General features: G+C 46.3%; 1 long non-coding RNA gene across 2 annotated transcripts in view; it reads left to right on the forward strand.

Annotated features, from left to right (window-relative positions):
- Positions 1 to 13,092, forward strand: part of LOC106722337 — a 109,699-nt gene that overhangs the window by 12,693 nt on the left and 83,914 nt on the right. For both annotated transcript variants that reach the window (XR_003094755.1, XR_003094754.1), the window contains exon 2: positions 1,753 to 1,831. This is a non-coding gene — a long non-coding RNA (uncharacterized LOC106722337). The remainder of the gene's footprint in view (positions 1 to 1,752; positions 1,832 to 13,092) is intronic.

Below are 13,092 nucleotides of genomic sequence, written 5' to 3' on the forward strand. Positions count from 1 at the left end.
TGTCCAAGGTGTCACAGAAAGTCTGTGGTAGAGACTGCAATGACTTGAATCCAGCTCTCCCATGTTCCAGCCTATCATTCTAGGCATCCGGCCTTGCATCTAATTACATCTCTGCTCTTTTTTCTTCTTATTTCTGCAGTATACTTTTCCTATGCCTTTTGCCTCATTATTCCTATCATCTTCCTTTCTTTCCGTTTCATAATTTCTATCATTTTCTATCTTCACCATGTCCCTGTCCTCCATTTTTCTTAGATGGTATGTTCTTTAGGCAGGAACATGTTTAGTCTATTACACAGTGGCTACATCTCTATGCATGTGCTTAACTGCAGAGTAGACTAATTAGCTGTGGAGTAAAGTGTCACCATCTACACATGTGAAGGTATTAGGAAGCAGTAAACTAATTAACACTGCTGTTATATCAGGGGTGGGCAAAATGTGGCCTGTGGGCCGGATGCAGCCCACCAGGTCATGCTATCTGGTTCACAGGGCCCCTAAAAAATTTTAAAAATTTTGGTTGGCTGCCTGTCATGTGGCCTTCAATGGCTTGCCAAAACTCCATAAGCGGCCCTCCGCCCGAAATAATTGCCCATCCCTGAGTTAGATAGTATTCTCCAGGACAGTACTATTTTATGCTGGGGTAATTTACTGTGATTAAACACATGTGTAGATGCTGATTGTGGACATAAATTGTGCCTGGTCAGCAGAACCAGTCAGGGGCCAGACTCCTGCTTGGTGCTTAGCCACATGGCTCCACACTTTCAGCACCCTCATACCCTAGCCAGCCCCTCTGCTGCCCAGTGCTGTCACCCGGAGTCCAGGGCTGAGTGACCCTGGCAAAAACTGCCTTGCCTCAGCTCAGATCGTTGCTGTCCTGGGTATGTGTGTAGATGCTGTGCCCAGGAGTAGTTTACTCTGGCTCAAACTGCTCTGGAGTTAATTGTTTTGAATTAATTGCAGGTGTAGATGCAGCCAGTGTGTAACTGCACACTGGGTGTGCCTACATGAGACACTACATTTCTGTAGTGATGTGCCATGGTGACATAGTGTCAGTAGGCACAAATCATCATGCCACTGCTGTTGCAATGAGCTCCCTGGCTATAGCACTTTGCTAGAGCGACATAGCTGCTAAAAGTAACTGTGGGCTGCTGGGACAGTAACAACTGTGCTGTGGAGGCACATGTAGACGCACCCATTGTTATCTATTTGTATTAGTGGTAATGAACAGTAAGAATAAACTAAAGTGTTTGATTATCAAGCCATAGGAACAGGGCTGTGCACCTACGATCAATGCTGCATACCTAATCTGCATTCATAGTTACTACAGTTACATACAGAAATATCCATTTTTCAGCTTGATATAGACACCTAATCACATTTATGATGATCATGTATGTTGATCATGAAAACTGTCTAAATAGTTTTTATAAATATTGGTCTTCCATCCTAGCCCCTATATTTGCTGCTGCTATCATTATTCTTCTTATTAACAATATACATTACATTGCAGAAACAATTATAGGCACAAAATTTGCACCTGAAGAACTAGAGCTTGCTTTTTAAAAAGAAGCTCATTATATTTGTTGTATTTGTTTTTCTGTACTGAGCATATTTTGTTTAAAAATTCACTTGTTTTATGCAACAGAATGCATGAAAAACATGACATTAAGATCAAGGAGACAGAGATCTAATCACAATGTCAATGACTTATTTACCAATGTTTTCTCAGCCATGTTGTTTTTTTAATTTCTACAGGATATCCTTTTCCTTCAAAGTCTCCAGAAATTACAAGACATGCCGCTTTTATGGGGCCATTTGTTAGGAGACTGACAAGGTAAATTAGTCAAATAAATGCTGCTAAATTCATACGGTACCTGCTATTTAAGTTGCTTAGTTTGCATGCAAATGTTCTATTTTAACACACAATCACTCTCTGAAATGATTTGTGATATATATCTGTCTCTATTTAAATAATACGGGCAATCTGTTTCAAAGTATTTTGGATGTTTTGCACAGTAGAAGAGATTATTCAGTTTTAGAATGAAAACTCCACTAGAATTATTTTTTACTTTTAATTTTCTGCACCACAAAATGGCATGGGAAAATTAAAAAAACAAAAGAGGGGGAAGGGGGTCGGGTGGGGAAATAGAGAGAGAGAGAGAGAGAGAGAGAAATCACAAGTCCTTTATTTGAAAATATTGATTCTGGTGATAATTATCAAAGATTTAGCTCCTCTGACATTAGATGAATCATTAAACATGTCCCCTAACTCATAAATCCAGCCACTAATGAAAATCTGCAAGAGTGAACTCTGACAGAAACTTTGGTGTGTGTATGTTTTTAAATGTGGTTGCAGCAGCATTAGAACTCTCCAAATCCCTTGGGTTCTAAAGATGATTAATGATAACAAAGCTTCCTCCATTGTGTTAGCAGATAGGAAGGAAGGAAGAGTACTCTAAAAAGAGAGTGCATAGAATCTGTGAGTACTGAAGTTCAAGAGTAAAGTTTAACCCTTGAAAACAACTGCTAAATTTTTTTATGCAGATGAAAGCAGGATGAAATCAATTTTCATCATCTTCAGAAAATTAGCCATTAACAGCTTTATACACAAAGTACATTAATGGCTGGGAGGAAGTCATTGTACTGAGATTTAGAAACATTTTCAAGTGATTTGGACTGGTTATACTCTTGTAATTTAGCAAACAGCTAGGCACACCCACAATCCATTTAGGCTGAGCTTTTGAAATATTTTAGAGATTTCTGCTAATGGGTTTTCCCTGTGGGCAGCATTACCAACTTGATTATACAGGTTTTAAGAAACTCTCCTAGGAAGATTCTTTTTCATCATAAGTTTCAACATTGACCTGCTACACTAATGCAGCATTTTATTTTCCAAGAAAGAAAAAGAAAATTGAATATTTCATAATAAGTGAGGGATTATGGTTACATTTTTCCATATAGGAAACTTATCATGTCTAAGGGGCTGTTCAAGCCCCTGAGCTTGACATTCCTGGCATTCAGAAAGGTGGCTTGAGTGACATATTCCCTCCCCACTGGGCATGGATGACTGGTGTCTCCTGAGTCAGGGGGGGCACTGGCCCCCCCAAAAAGCCAGTCAGTGACCCCGGGGGGGGGGAGGGGGGAGGCGGGAGTCTCCTGCGGCTGATCACACCAACCCAGGAGTGGCGCCGCTGACACTTCCGGGCATACCATTGGCACTTCCAGGTGGGTGTGATTGGCCATGGGGGACCACAGGCATCACTTCCCCTCATGCCCCCACTCCCTGGCCAGTGCTCTCAGGTAGGGGCACCAGCACTCTCACCTGCCCCCCCCCACCACCTGGGAATGCTGTCAGAGGGTGCACCCCTATGCACCTCCTATATATCACCACTTTCACTGGCTGCATCTACCCAAGATGCTTTACTGTACAGTAGCATAGTTTACTGTGCAGTAAGCATGTGCCATACACCCAGGTTTTCCTGGACAGGTCCTCTTTTTGAGTCCTCTGATCTCCGTCTAGGTGGGTTTTTCAAATCTGACCAAATGTCCAGGTTTTTGCTTTGCTCTGCTGGTGGGAGCAGAGGGAGGGGTAATTGTAGGCAGGGAGCAGCACGTGTGTCTGGGTACACCCCGGGAGCTGCAGGCAGGTAGGTCTGGGTTGGGGTGCTGGGGTTGTGGCAGGGCAGGGGGCAGAGTTGCCTCCCCCTCCAGTGGGGCAAAGGGATGGGTGCCTTTTGAGGGCTCTCTAGGCATAGTGTGGTAGCCCCATTGCAGGGCAGGGGGTGCCACAAGCCTCCCCTCCCTTTCCCTCCAGCCAGCATTGGGGCCGGATTCACTCCGAGCCACTGCGCTTTGGCCATCAGGATGAGGGCAGCTGGGGCCCCTCTGGCAGGGCTGGCGGGGAGCAGGGAGCTGAGGGTCAGGAGTGAGGGGTACCAGCATGTTTCCTGCCTAGCTGCATGATCACAGAGCTGAGCAGGGAACAGGCTCTCCAGCCCCCGCTCCATGATCATGGAGTGGGCACTGAGACCTGTCCTGGTTGGGGCAGGCCCCAGCCCTGTGCCTTGATCAGGTGAACAAGGCACAGGGCTTGGAAAGACCTGCAGGGGTAGGGCAGGTCCCAGCCCCCTGTCCCAACCACTGGTGGGATAGCTAGCAGTGAGTGGATCAGGAACCTGCTGCTGACTTGCAGCTCTTTCCAAGACCCCTGCCCCCTAGTGGGGAGCTGGGGCCAGGAGGTCTCTGCTGCCAGAGCAGGGGGACATTGTTGTCACCCCAGCAGCAGGCAGGCCCTTAGGTGCAGGGTGCAGTGTTCCAGCCCCAGGCAGGAGACAGCTATCTCCTGGTCCAGTGCTCCCTGCCAGTCCTTGGGCTAGCACCCAGGAGAAACCTAGAGATCTCCCTGGTGGCAGCAGGGGCCCATTTCAGGGCCCCAGGAAGCAGGAGCAGTTTGCTGTCATTAGTAGCAAATCTGCTCCCGCTTCCTTGCATGTGTGGACGCCTGCCCAGGAGTGTTTATTCATGAGTAGTTTTCTGACAAGTAAACTGCTCCCAGATCATATGCATGTGTAGACACACCCACTGTGACATATTTTCCCCCAGTACTCCTTATTTTCATGGTCCAAATGTGGCTAGGGGGGGGAGTTGGGATGGGCTCTTGAGTAAGGACACCTACTTAGGCCCTGAGGAATTTCAAATAAGTTAATGCAACTCCTGGTTGTGTTAACTCTTACATGTACCAGCTGTCCCAGTGAAGCTGGAGGATGCTGGCAAGTGTGATTCCAATTTGCCATGGAAGTACAAGGCTTCTGCATAGATAGACCTTGCCGCCCCCAGATCCAGAAGGTTCTGCCAGGGTTGAATGTAGCATTTAGTATTTTCTAAGAGCCCTTTTAATATTCCATACTACTTTTATTGTATAATGTGTTAGAACAGATTTTGTTATCCTCACAAGAACTCTATTCTACATTCATTGTGCTGGTGCATTTTCTATTGTTTCTTTTGTTGGCATCAAGTTTGAAGAGATTCATTAAGATATTACCCATGGAAAACTAATGGATTGTTGGAATGGTATAGGGTTGTTTCATAGTTTCATAGTTTCAGGGTCGGAAGGGACCTAATAGATCTTCTAGCCCGACCCCCCGCCAGGGCGGGAGAACAACCCAAAAAAAACAAAACAAAACCACTCACCCTAAAAACAAAAACGGGACTCAAATGAGTCCAGCCAGGTAAGTATCCAGCCTCTTCTTAAAGATCCCCAGGGTAGGGGCCAGCACCACCTCCCTTGGAAGTTGGTTCCAGCTCCTAGCCGCCCTAACTGTGAAGTAGTTTTTTCGGATGTCCAATCTGTACCTCCTCTCCATCAACTTGTGCCCATTATTCCTTGTTATGCCAGCAGGGGCTAGGGGAAACAGCGTCTCCCCCAAACCCTTCTGGTTCCCCCTAGTGAGTTTATAGACGGTCACCAGGTCCCCCCTCAGCCTTCTCTTGTGGAGGCTGAATAGGTTCAAGTCCCGCAGTCTCTCACTGTAGGGTCTGCCCTGTTGTCCCCGGATCATGCGGGTGGCCCTCCTCTGGACCCTCTCCATGTTGTCCACATCCCTCCTGAAATGGGGCGCACAGAACTGGACACAATACTCCAGCTGCGGCCTGACCAGCGTCGCATAGAGGGGGAGGATCACCTCCCTGGCTCTACTCGAGATGCACCTGTGGATGCACGACAAGGTCCGGTTAGCCCTGCCAACCATGACCTCGCATTGTCGGCCCATGTTCATCTTGGAGTCAATAATGACACCAAGATCCCTTTCCGCCTCCGTGCTCTCAAGTAGGGAGCTCCCCATCGTATAAGTGTGCTGCTGGTTCCTACTACCCAAGTGCAGCACCCTGCACTTGTCCGTATTGAAACGCATCCTGTTCCTGTCTGCCCACCCCTGTAACCTATCCAGATCCTTCTGCAATCTCTCTCTCCCTGCTAGCGTGCTCACCTCCCCCCAAATTTTGGTGTCATCAGCGAATTTAAACAGGTTGCTCTCCACCCCAACATCAAGATCGCTGATGAAGACATTGAACAGCGCAGGGCCCAGGACCGAGCCCTGAGGGACTCCACTACCCACCTCCCCCCAAGTCGAATATGATCCATCCACCACCACCCTCTGAGTGCGACCCTTCAGCCAATCTGCAATCCATCTGACCGTGTAGGCATCTATGCCACAGTCGCCTAGTTTACTAATTAGGATGGGGTGAGAGACGGTGTCAAAGGCCTTGCTGAAGTCCAGAAAGACTACATCCACCGCGACACCTGCATCCATGGCCTTTGTGACCTGATCATAAAAGGCAATCAGGTTGGTCTGACATGATCTCCCCCTAATAAATCCATGCTGATTGCCCCTGAGCATCATCTCGGATGCCGGCCCATCACAAATGTGCTCCTTGATGATCTTCTCAAAGAGCTTCCCCAGGATTGAGGTAAGACTGACGGGCCTATAATTGCCCGGGTCCTCCCTTTTCCCTTTTTTGAAGATGGGGACCACATTAGCTACCTTCCAATCGTCTGGCACCTGGCCCAAGCACCACGATCGCTCGTAGAGCCGTGCCAGGGGCCCTGCAATAACCCCAGCCAGCTCCCTCAGCACCCTGGGGTGGAGAGCATCCGGACCCGCTGACTTGAACGCGTCCAGCCCCTCCAGAAGCTCTCTAACCCGGTCCTCCCCAACCTGAGGTCTGAAGGCGATCCCCTCGCGTCCGGCTTCTATCACAGCAGGGAAGTCCCGGTCCCTGCACAAGAAAACGGAGGTGAAGAATTGGTTAAAGAGGTCCGCTTTATCCTCTGACGCAACCACCAGATTGCCCCGCATATCCTGCAGGGGCCCCACATTACCCGGCGCCTTCTTCATCCTCCCAATATATTTGAAAAAGGACTTTTTGTTATCCTTAATCCTGGACGCTAATCCGAGCTCTATCTCCGCCTTGGCCTTCCTAACAGCCCGCCTGCAGGCCCGAGCAGAGGAGGTATACTCCTCTTTGGAGATTACACCCCCCTTCCACCGGGCGTACGCCACCCTTTTGGCAAGCAGGCATTCCCGGACACCCTTGGTGAGCCAGGGGGGCTTTTGGACACTCCTGCCCGCCTTGCTTCTTGTCGGGATGGACACCCCTTGGGCCCCGAGTATCGTTTCCTTAAGGAACGACCACTCCTCTTGGACGCTGAGTTCCTCTGCCCTCAAGGACCCCAGTTCCTCTCCCACTAATCTCCTCATCTCACTGAAGTTGGCCCTCCTGAAGTCTAGGGCCACCACCTTGCTGCGGGCCCTTGACACTCTACGCTGGATGGTGAATTCCAGCACGCGATGATCACTATTGCCCAGGTGGTCAAGAACCTGGAGGCCTCTTACCAGGTCGTCGCCTGCGGCCAGGACCAGGTCCAGCAGAGCATCTCCTCTGGTGGGACTGTGCACCTCCTGAATCAAGTGGAGGTCCTGCAACTCGGCCAAGAACCTCCTGGAGCGGTCCGTCCCGGCTGACTGCTCCTCCCAGCAGATGTCCGGGTAATTAAAATCGCCCATGACAACTACATCCCTTGCTTTTAGTGTCTCCGCAAGCTGGCCTGAAAATTCCCTGTCCAGCTCCTCCTCCTGATTGGGGGGTCTGTAATAGACCCCCACCGTCAAATCCCTCTCGCCTTGCCCCCCCTGGATCTTGACCCAGAGCACTTCAGCTCGCCCTTCCCCTGACCCCATACTGCTGGCAGAGGATGTGTAGTGCTCCTTGACATAAAGTCCCACCCCCCCCCCTGATACCCACAGGCATGCCAGAATAAGGAACATGGCTTTAAGTGAAGAGGTAATGTACAGGAAGAAAAAGTAACTATAGTATACTACATACAAGTAACTTTTTATATGTGGTTACATGTAGTTACCTGAAAGTCTGACCAAACTTATAGAAGTGATGCCACCAAATTTAATATTCACTTGTGCAAATACCTACAATGCAAATATCCAAATGACAAAACCAGCATGCACATGCTGATTATTGCATTTCTTGTCATGGCACGGTCTGGATCCTTTTGGTGTGTTCTGGGCTTGAGGAAGTTTGCTTCTGGTGATGAGGTTAGCAAGGTTCGATGCTTGTTTGAAGGCTAGGATAGGTGGCTCTGGCAAGATCTTTTTAAGAATAGGGTCTCTTTCTGGTATGGGTTGCAACTGTTAGAGGATTTTTCGTATAGGTTAAAGGGAGGGGTGATATGTCACAACCAGTGGTGTGCGATTTGTGGGGGGTTTTCTTCTGTACTGCAGCAGTTCTTCACGTGGTATCCGGGTGGCTCTTTCCAATGTGCCATCTATTTCTCTGGAGGAGTGTCCTTGTTGGGTGAAAGTCTTTTTAAGGTTGGTGAGGTGGCAATCCTGGGTGTTCTCTTCAGTGCAAATTCAGTGGTATCTGAGGGCTTGACTGTATATCACAGCTTTTTTGGTGTGTTTAGGGTGATTGCTGGTTCTGTGCAGATATGTATGTTGGTCTGTGGGTTTCTTGTATAACGTGGTCTGTCATTTTCACTACCTGTCTTGTATGCATACCAGCCCAGCCTCTGGCTTCTTTACTTTTCATTCCATCCAGGAAGAGCACACACCAACTGCTGAAACTTCCTTAGCCTGACGAAGGGTTTTTGAACCTGAAAGCTTGCTTAATAATTGTTTTCCAACTATTTAAGTTGGTCTTATAAAAGATATTAGATTCACCCAAAGAACCTTGCCTGCCTTGTTGGAATGGTGACACCTGATCACTTACAGCTCTCCAGGTTCTACCTTTCTGTCTGCTTCTCTCCTCTCCTTGAACTTTTACAGTCCAAAACCAGTAAAATATGGTCACATTATGTGTGTATTTTAGGAGTCAGCTGTGGGCAGGGGCACACAAAGAGAAACAGAGAACAAACAAGACTAGTCTACATATAAAGTTGTGGGGTCAAGTATTTGGATAATAAATGCATATTACATTGCTTATCTGAATCAAGTTTATACAAACACATGGATTATATAAATTCCAGCCTGGTCACCAGAAATGTAGGTTTTTGGTCACAGATTTTGTAATATTATTATTAAAATTATTTTCGAACTGTTGCATGTGTCTTTTGTTCCTCTCAGCTTGGAGCTATTATATAATGTAGATATTGCCCATATCTGAATATTGCATATTTATGAACATTTTGCAGTTATGAGCAGGAGAGAGACCTGGGGGTTCAGAAATGTGAGGGCCTCCTATAATATTATACCATCCATTTATTTTCTGAAAACTGTATAATAATAAATACTTTGCATTTTTGTAGTGCCTACCTCGGTGTGTCACAGCATTCTCAAACATGAATTTAGTCTTGCAACATTCCTGTGAGATAGGATTCCAATAGCCAGAACTCATCTGGTGTAAATCACAACATCTGTTTTTTTGCTCTAATTTGGGGGGATTGCATCAATGCCAGTTACATTATTTGTTACTCATGATGTGATTACACACTCTAGCCAAATCCCTCAACTTGTGCTGTCAGCTCAGACCTCAAGAGAAAGATCTCCTTTGCTTGGACCCTGTTAAATCTTGGGGGAGAGGGGGAAGGGCAGGGCCTAGAAGCCACATTTCTGGCCATGGGAAAATCACTTTATTATGGGTACCATGGGAAGATGGCAATTCTGCACAGCACAGTTTCTCACCCCAGACATCTTATTCCTTTGGTCTACAAATAAAAGTGAATCTGAGAGTCTAACAAATTCTCTCCCAAATCTTTCACTGTGTTCATGTTATATTTCTTTCCTCTTCTAGCAAAGAATACTCTCTAGTATTGTCATGTTTAAATTAAACAAACTTCTATGCAAGTAGAGATAATTAAACTGGCAGTCAAAGCATTTTGAGTTCCCATAGCTGTATAAATAGGTTGTATCATAATTAAAATAGCTATAAAGCATTACAGAAAGTACGCTTTCTAAATGAAATTGTTCTTCAGCTCTCCTGCTGTAGTAGAAATGTATAAGACACAACATTCAGAGATTCCACGGTAACTGTTGATGCATAAAAGCAATTCCAATTCCACCTTCAAGCCCCTTCCCCACAAAAAATCCTTCACAGAAATTAATATTCCACTTGCATAATTTATATGACTTTGGTTTCAAAAGTTAAATATGCCAAGCCATTTGACTGAAACTAGTCTGATTTTTTTTAAAGACTATTGAAACAACTGAGGATGGTTTGGTGTAGGGTTATTGTTTAGGTAAGAAACCTCCAAGGAAAACTGAAGTGCTGAATGAACACCACTGTATGGTAATTAGCAAGTAGTATTTTTCCCTTGGAGTTGCTGAATCAGTGCAACAGCCTGGTGGTAATGGGGCTGAGAGAAGATGCCATCTTTTCACTGACACACAAAATCAAGGTTGTGGTCATTCATGGTCACTAAAGATCTTTACTTTTCTCAAGAATAGGAATGTTAGTTCTGTTGTGCTGGCCACAGTCTGAACAATAGATTTCATTCTGGCTACCTACATTTCCTCCTGTATTTTAATTTTCTACCCTGAAATGTTGTTATACAGTATTAAAGTGCACTGTTAAATGCTGCCCTACATGTTTAAAGGATCTATATTTCAGAGCTTGGTGAACAGATTCCGTTTTATATAGTTACATTTTAAACTCTATGGAGCACTTTGTGATCACTGAATAAACATTAGCCATCATATTAAACCTTGAAAAGTGCTTCTATGTCTGCGTATAGAGACTACTTTTCTATAAAAGTTTTATTAAATATTGGGTAGTATATATCTTAAATGTTTTAAGCTCATTTAAAGATTTCTCATAATGTTCACTAAGCTCCAGCTCCAGCTCTGGATTCCATAAAAATGGGCATATCTTGTCAGACTCAATGCAAGAATTATAGAAAATTGTAGAATATTCAAGGTTTCAAGCTGTACAGCTGTAGGTCAGAGCTCATTGTAGGATATAGATTTTCACTAGTTTATTTTAATCCAGCTCTGCTTTGATCAAAATTTGCACCATGTTGCAGCTGCGTGCTAATGAATGTAGAACAAGATAGTTGGCTCAGCTTAGCTGTTGAGGTCTTTGGGAAAAATATCATCCCAACATGTATCTTAGATGACTGACTCACCAGGGAGGTGATAAGCATAGTTAAGCAACTACCTTCCCACATCTTTCAAATACATCTCTATGAAAATAGGTTGAGAATTAAACTTAATTTTGTCACTACTTTCATGTTGTTTCTGTTCTCTCCATACCCTCACTTTCCTGCTGCCAATCTGGCTGCTTTTGAGAGTAGCATACTCACTTAATCAAAAAATAAACAATAAAAAAATGACAAGGCATTCATCCTCAAGGCAAGTGTAATGCCTATTTCTTTTTAAATAAATGTTATAACATTGCTTTATTTTCTAAGTTTGGAGATATGCAGCTGAGGCCATATTGTAGATCATTTTTCAAATGGCTTTTGATGTAGTGCATTAGTCCATGGACAGGTGTTACATTTGTAGTGCTAAATGCATCCTTTTAGAGCTACAAAAAGGAAGCATACAGCTGCTCTAGTTGTTTGTAGCATTACAAAGGTGGTAAAAGTGCTACAAAATGGTAGTACTTTCAAAAGGGACTTCTTGGTTTTGTAGCACTATGTCTAATGCCTGTATAGTTAGATGTAGCACTACTGGGGTCTTTAAGATCCCTCAACATCCCATAGTCCTCTGCTGTCTCTTCTGCCTTCAAGTGAGGGGAGGGAGAGTACCTGGTTCCCTGGACGCGAGCTGTCAGGGAGCCTTGCTGGAATCAGGCTGCTGCTGCTGCAGCTCCCAAAGCACTGGGGCTTATTGGAGCTCTGGTTGCGGTAGCACACTGTGTCGGGAGAGGGCAGGTGCTCTGCCACTGTGGCCAGAATATTAGCTCTTACTGGTGTCCTGGCAGCGACTGTAGGGCTTCTTGTTGCAGCTGCCAGAGCATTGGCAAGAGTTGGTGCTATGGCAGCTGCAGTGGCATTGTAGGGGGCTTTCAGGCAACCCTGTCAACTGTTACAACCCATGGCAAAAGCTGATGGGGCTGTCAGTGCTAGCAACCACTCATTGGGTGAGGAGACCCCTAATCAGACACTGTGGCACTAAAAATGAGTGCCTGCCCATACCTTTATTGATGCTACCATACTCTGTAAAATGCAATCCTGTAATAAATTTATCAATAAGGAATGTTGAGAATGTCAAGACTGTGCTTCACAGGGTGGATGGGGTCAGGAGACACTTACCCATCCTTCCCTTTTTAGGGAGATGCCACTGCTATAAGAGAGATGCCAGGTGTTGCTGCCAAGAGCCAGGATAATACTTCCCTGGCCCTGAAGTTGCTTGGTTAGGTGCTTGCTTGCCACAAAAAAATGGCAGTTGTGAGGCTACAGGGAGAATTAACTGGAGCCTTGATTCCTCCTGCCTCAATTCTGGTGCCTCAGAAACCGTATTAGGTATGATGAGCAGGGATCCTGGTTTTCTCTGATTAAAAATTGCAAATTCTCTGATTAAAACCCCCAAAATCCGTTATAAAAATTAAAGGCCCCCCACAGTCACCCCCAGCACTGCTGGAGCCCCGCACTCCCCTGCCCCAGAGCCTCCTCAGCCCTCTTGATGCCCCTCACTCCCCCACAACAGCTCCCCAGACCCACAGATACAGACACAGACATGCAGGCACAGACATGAAGACACAGATGCATACAGAGACACTGACACCCACCCCAGCAGGTAAGTGTTTGTGGGGGGAAGGGGCGGGGCAGGGAGGGGGAAAGGGAAGGTGCTGGGGTAGGTAGATTAAGAAGGGGAGGAGTGTGCCCCTGTGCATTCTCCCAAAAACAGGGCCAGGGGGTGAAGGCAGGGGTGCCACTCTGCAGGCCGCACATACACCAGCCAGCCTGACAGGGGGTTCACACACAGAGGCCACCACCACAACTCTGCCACTGCACTCTGCACTACCATCCCACAGCCCCACACATGGCTTTGTGGGCAAGTGGCACAGGGTGCAGCAGCGTTAGTGCGGTGGCAGCTGACGTGTGCGGGCCACATGTGCCACCCGGCTGGGGGGGGGAACAGGGGC

This window comes from Alligator sinensis, unplaced genomic scaffold (genome assembly GCF_000455745.1).
Source record: "Alligator sinensis unplaced genomic scaffold, ASM45574v1 scaffold173_5, whole genome shotgun sequence".
In the NCBI taxonomy this organism is placed as follows: domain Eukaryota; kingdom Metazoa; phylum Chordata; order Crocodylia; family Alligatoridae; genus Alligator; species Alligator sinensis.